Here is a 7,216-nt window from a genome sequence, read left to right as displayed (position 1 = left end):
TGTGTGTGTGTGTGTGTGTGACTGTGTGTGTGTGTGTGTGTGACTGTGTGGATTGTTGTCTTGAAGCGACTCTGGAGACAATTAAATCCCCAGAGGAGAGTTGTTTCGTGCACACGGTTCTTCTTCTCTCTTCTGTGTCTCAGACTAACGATGAGTGCTCGTTGGAAGGCTTTGCTCAAAGGTTCTGTGGCTCGACACGCTCTGAACCATGGGGAGTTAAAATGTGTAAACTGGCCACTGATGGATGTATAATGTAGAAAAAAAACATGAACAAAAAACATTGCTCAAATAAAACTGATGAAATAAGCAAAATTTAGATTTAAACTAGTAGCATTTCTACCAAAGGGTGAAAGGACGAGATCATGAGTCTGAGCAGACGTCACAGGTGTAGAGGCGGTGGCTGCCTCGGGGTCGGCTCTGTGTCGTCCTGGTTGTTGGCTGTGAATCCCAAACTCCACACTCACTCGTGACTTTGAGGCGCGTTCCCGCAGTCCGTGAGGGCTTCGGGCTGTCCCATCGTCAGATGTTTGAGGACCCTCTCACACATTTTGAACCATTTATGAACACTTTCCTAAGGTGTTCATAAATGCCTAAGGTAATTACCCACAATTCATAGCAATGTGATGCAACGGACGGTTCTGAAGAGAGACCATTGAGAGACTATTGTTTTCCAATGAAGTCTGGTGGCTTTGAGGAGAGCACAGTAACTATATGTTTGTATTTATCTTTAATTGGTCTACATGTTCTGATGAATGCAAAATCAACATTCCTACTAGAAATGATGATGTACTGAATTATTCCAAATAAAGTCACACTCACTAGACTGGTCCACCGTGTGCTCTCTGGAGGCAGGAGGGAGTCTCGCCTTGACATCCTACAAAGACAGCAAAACCCGCTGTTTCAGCAAATAGACGGACACAGTGAGAGACGATAGCTTCAGAACATAGTGGAGCATTTAGCAGCTACATAGACAGACTTTTTTGTTGTTGTTGGTGGAGACCAAACCAGTGCAATATAATGGACTCCATCACAAACACAACTCTAATCTCTAGCTAGCATACTCGCATGCTAACATGATAGCTGTAACAACTTCATACGGGACTATGTGTCATGTGGCATGAACATAATGAGCTTTAAATCAATCCGACTGCTCGTAGAAATATTGGCCAATCAGAGTGATGCTGAAAAAAATCAAATCAAAGCACTCAGAGCTCATTTCACTTTTCCTCTTCACAGTGAGCGGTAACTGACACTTGGCGTGATCATGATTAACATGTGTTTCATATTTCACACAGCTTCTGGTGGAGAGAACGGGGTGTTGGTAGAACGGGTTCTGGAGCTGATGTGTGTGTGTGTGTGTGCTATGTATCTCAGAGATCAATGCAGCGTTTGATCTGCATGTATCTGAGTGAAGTGAGCTTCCACAGAGCTTCCAGAACTACCAGCCCAGGGGGAGGCGCGATGTAACGGGCAACATCTTGCTCCGCTACTCCACCAAGCCCTCCAACACACACGCACACGCACACACACACTCACACAACCACACACTTTCATCTCGCTCACACACACACACTCACACACACGTCCATCATGTTCCTGCAGGAACAAAGCCTCTGAGCTCGGATTTAAAAGCATCTGAAGCTGATTCTCTCTCAGTTAATTGCAGTGTGTTAGTGCATAAGTGCATTTCATGAATGTTTAGCTTTTTATTTACTTTGAAAGGTTGAAGGGTCACCTAACTATTAGCCAGCTTACATATTGAATGTGCAGTCGTTCATTTGCAACAAATCACAGCTAGCTCTCAGCTAGCTAGCTAGCGATCAATGCTATGCTAAGCTTGTGAGCACAGATTTGCTTTATGCAGATTACATTAGCGCTCGTTCATCAGATGTCAAAGAGAAGCACAATCCGGAGACATTGTGTTCAGTTTCCTTTGGCTGTTTCCATGTTCGAATATTCACGTTTCTATGTGAGTGAGTATTTCTCCTTTTCCTTGAATCTTCTTCTTCAAGTGAGGAACGTGTCAAAGGCAGCCTCAGTGTATGAACCGCTCCTGGTGCTGCGCTCTTGATGTTTAATGCAGAACACGTGTCACGTCCTGGGCGACGTCTTCGTGCCTTATCGCTTTACAACACCGTCAGCTTCTCTTCTTCATGCGTCCACACGTCTCATGTCCACTGCTGTCCCACACCGCTGGAAGAGATTCACTTCAGGTTCCCACAGAAAATGCAAAGGTGTCAAAGTCAGGGTCACGTAGAGCTGCAGTGCATTCAGTGGCTCTGTGGAGATATCCTCTGTGGGCCACATGAGAGTACCGCAACATCTGGCCAGTAGCCACTAACGGAACACGGCTGAACAGAAACCTCGGCAAAAATAAGCTGTTTGTACTGTAAATGTTCAAGGTTTATGCTTTGCTTGTCTGAATAAAACAATCATTACACAATCGCAAGCACACACGAAAATAACCTGCACATGTACAGTACGAGTCCTGAAACACTGTCTGAAGCAGCATGAATTCCTGCTGGGATGCCCGATATAGACTCAGATCTAAGAGCAAGCTCTCCACCTACAGCACACACACACACACACCTGCACACACACACACACCTTCACTTTCACACAACCACTGCACACTGGAGCACCATGAATTCCAATTAAACCCACAGATACTCCGATTCATTCACACACACACACTCAGAACTTGTGTGCATTTGCTCACACCATGCAACATGCAGTCCTGCTGGCATCCTGCATATTCAGACACGTTATAAAACACACATACACACACACACACGTGCACGCTCATCTCGCAGTCTCCCGGCGCCGCTTGCAGCTTGTCAATGCGGAGTCGGCGTCCCACGATACGGACAGGTCCAGATGGCGCTGTCACGGCTGTCACCGAACCGCATCTCCCAGAATACACCTGTGACAGCTGAAACATGTGCGCCCAGTCAGAGCGGCGCCGCTACAGAGACTAATTATCACCAGCAGTCCAGCCGCCGCCGCGTACACGGGGCCCGGGCCTCGTCGTCACCTCACAAGGTTGCCGAGACCGGAGCGGCGAATCAGCGGCGTCGTTAGTGTTCGCCCACTCGCAGAGAGAGATGGACCGCAGCCATGGAGACACACCAAGCTCAGTCTCACAGTCGCGTCTCAAGGTCGGACGTGTTACACCTCGGAGACAGATGTGTTGTGTCTGCTTGTTCACAGGAAACTGTTTTGAGTCACTTGTACTCGCTTACGAGACTTTGTACCGACCGTTCACGACTTGTTGTTCCATAACGTTCATCCGACAGTCGGAGTCAAAGGTTCCTTCACATATTGAGATCTACACATGAAGTGTAGCTTGTGTTAGAGATGGAGGTCTGAAGTGTGCAGCGCTATATAACAGAGGTCACCAGCCCTGTAGAGCCTCAGATTCTGATCTAATCCTGAACAGTAATACATTCGCTTAACTGTAATGCTTTTAATAGGCTCCGTATGTTAGAAGAGAGTCTGTCTATGTTCACTGGTCGATGTTTATAATTCCTCACAATACTGTTTTACAGAGTGATCGTATTAAAACATGCAACTTAAATGATTTCTCTGTTTATCTCAACATTGAATCTGTTTGAATGTATTGTTGTTGAGTGACTCAAGGAGCCTGAGAGGTGCAGCTCTGGTTGTGTCTGTTTGCTACGCTATGAAGTGAAGGCTGAGGCGTTAGGGAGAGAGGACGGACGGTTCGTATCTTCATCTAGTGTGTGAGGAAACATCTCGTGGAGTCCGTTATTGTTCAGTTGAAGAGCTGAAGTTGGACGGAGCCGGATGAAGGAGTAGCCTGCCTTCGTCCCTCCCCTCCCCCGCTGTCATTGTGACAAGAACATCTTTACCTCCTGCAGTGCGTCACGCTGCTGCTGTTTGTAGTTTAGTGTAAATAGGAGACGCTCCTCCTTCTTGGTCTGATCAACTGTACTGTGACTCGTGATTACTGTAGAGACGAGCCTGCAGGCGACCAGATGATTACCAACAGCTATACAAAGCGGCTTTCACCAACACTATTTATTTTTCATATTTCATATCTATTGAGCGGGAGGAACTTGTTTTTTGAACGTCATGGATACATAAAACTATTATTTCAACAGCATTAAAATGAGTTTTTGCAATATCAAATCGGTGCTAATGTTTGAATGTAATCATTAAACGCTGACGTATGTAGGCAAGACTTCTTAAACACATGTCAACTACATTTATACCCAACTCTGGTTCAAACAGCCAGCTACTTATTTCACACTCGTGCTCTTCACAGGCTCAACATCTGAACCCCAAAACCTGCCAGGTTGGAACAGTTTATATTTATATAAAAACCCTTTATATCGGAGTTAAAATCAAGACCACAGAGAGAAAAATGTGGCCGCAGCAAAAAAAACACCCTGAGAGTGCTTTGTGTAAAAGAGATTTGAGCTGAAGTCACGAAGAAGAAATCCCCAAATGGACAAAGGATGACTCAGCATGGGATGAAGTTCTGTTCAAAGAAGAAGCTCTCTTTGTGTGGAGCTGTTGCTTCATTCCTCGCTCCAAGGCAACACGGCTTCACCACTGATTACATGAAAGAACAACCAGAGCCCAACATTGGAATAATCACAGAGGTGTTGCCTACGAGACAGATGCCCCAAAAAAGTGTGCACTGTACCGTTGCATGATCAGAAAGGATTCTTCTGTGTCTGGACCAGAATAAAATATTCAGACTGAAAACACCCGGAGTGAAGAGTCTTTGGTGCTTCAGAGACAGACTTTAATAAAAAAGCTTTCACTGAAAGACGTTTTGTTGAACATTTTGTGAGATGTGGAAGTGTTATGTTGGATGGTTCTGAAACTCCTCCAGAGAAAACGAAGAAGCTGCTCTCACAGCAATGGATTCATCTCCACACAATTGGTTGAAATTTTGGTTTTAGGAGGAAAAAACAAAGTCCTGCAGGTCTCAGTGCGCTACACAGGGAAACTAAATGAGCTCAGGTGAAAGTGTTTTTGCAGAGTCAACCCAAATGTGATGCATGCTGGGAAAGATTCAAATGACATGTCTTATTTGGATGAGTTAGTTAAACACCCGGTGGAACCACAGAATGAAGACAACGAATGGATGAAAGTCCTCACATTGTGCTTGTGTTGACTTAAAGCGATGACGTTGAGTGAATGAGAAGAGATAACATCAGGTCTGCAGAATAAATATGTGATGTGTTGCTGCAGAGCTGAAGAACCGGTCCGTTAATTGATATTTCTATCTCAGTCAAGGTCGATCAGGCAGCGCTTCCTCCCACAGATGGAGTTACTTCTTCTCTCTCCTCTTTGTGTGCAGGAGGAGTTGATTGTCACGCTGGGCTGGATGTGTTTTTTTAGTTTTTTGTCAGTTTTTCTACCCTTCCTCCGTCTCCCATTAGCACGCCGCTCGCTCATTCGTTGGCTGTGGCTCGGGGACGGTGCGGGCGGCGAGAGGCAGATCCATCACGACGGCGCGCTGCATATGGTAATCGTTATAATAGATGCAGAGCAGTTGCTTAAGGGCTGATGTTTTGGGAAACTGTTATTGAACTAATTACTCATTTGCATACTTTGTCTTCAGCGTTTAGCTCCAGATTCTGTCTCTCTCTCTGGAGTCACATTATAAGTGGTGGAAAAGGAGGAAACGTGGAGGAGCTGAGTGGCGTCTGCTTCCAGGCCTCAGCTCACATCAGTCACACGTTTAAACACTCACCGCTGCTCTCCTTCCTCTATAGTTTGCATCTAATTTTGCTTCAGTTAGCAAACATAACGTAACACAACATGCGTCTCTCTACGTCACTCCTCCTCAGTCCAGATATGGTCACTGAACTTCATTGGCTGCAAAAAAAGCCACGGTGGCGACGGCAAAATCGAAAAATTCAAATCTTCATAACGTCGACAAACCAATAACCTCGTGATGATGACAACCGCTTCTTACACACGGTGTGTGGTCGTTACCACCGCATCCTTTGAAGACAGGTGATGATATCTGGACACACAAATCTGATCTGATCACCTGCGAATCACCGTTTGGACAGTTTGTCTTCAACATATGATTTGAGGAGCGGATGGATTGGCCTGCTGTCTGAACATGCCTCAGGACAAAATGGACCTTCACCCAGGAGACCGCTGGTCATGTCCTGAGGAGACTTGTCGTAAACGGAACCACATTCTGATCGTTGTTTAATGTAATGACCCCGTGACCTTTCATATACAGTATATATATATATATATATATATGTGTGATCAAGATGTTTGTTCTGCACTGAAGTTCATGGACGGATTTTGTTTTTACAAAGAAATAAAATGACTTCTTAAGAGTGAAGAAATGATTGTGATGGAGGCTTTCTGTTTTTTAACGGTGTAACTCTGTCATCGTTTGATGAACAGATGCCGCTGCTTTTCATTCCGAGTTGCCTCTTGTGCATAAATCTCTGGTGTCACACGGTGTTACGGAGAATAGTGATCCCGCTAACAGCCCCACCTGTGCACGGCTGCAATCTAAAGTTCAGACGGACGCCTCCTGATGATTTGTCTCGCACATTATTACAGAGGAGGACGTCCCGGGCTCACCGCAGTTATGCTTTAATCTACGGAGCAGTTGACCGCCTGTAAACCTGAGTTATTATTTGTTGAGCACATATAAAGTGTACATTGATCACGAGCCGAGGGGAAGTGCAGCAAGCAGAACCGCTCAGCTCAGCAGAAAGGAAGCGGGCGTCTGATCACGTCCCTCCTCGTTGTGTTGTGGTGACAAACTCCCCCGTCATTAACCTCTCTCTGCATTAATAGCAGCGTAATTAGTCCCTCATCCTCCATCCGTAATGTTGAGTCAAGAAAGTGACGCTAATTTAGAGTTAATTAGGCTTTTTGTAACGCCATTAATGTCTCCGATACGACGAGGAGCTAACGACAGGACGAGAGGCGAGATGAGAGGCCGAAGCTCTGCTGAAGGACACAAAGAGTGACGACTGAGGAGCAAAGGTTGTGAGAGGAGAAGCAGTCTGTAGGAGGAGAAACAGTCTGTAGGAGGAGAAGCAGTCTGTTAGAGGAGAAGCAGTCTGTAGGAGGAGAAGCAGTCTGTATGAGGAGAAGCAGTCTGTAGGAGGAGAAGCAGTCTGTAGGAGGAGAAGCAGTCTGTAAGAGGAGAAGCAGTCTGTAGGAGGAGAAGCAGTCTGTAGGAGGAGAAGCAGTCTGT

This window comes from Anarrhichthys ocellatus, unplaced genomic scaffold (genome assembly GCF_004355925.1).
Source record: "Anarrhichthys ocellatus isolate YVR2014 unplaced genomic scaffold, GSC_Weel_1.0 scaffold105, whole genome shotgun sequence".
Taxonomy (NCBI): Eukaryota; Metazoa; Chordata; class Actinopteri; order Perciformes; family Anarhichadidae; genus Anarrhichthys; species Anarrhichthys ocellatus.
This window is presented reverse-complemented; position numbering follows the sequence as displayed.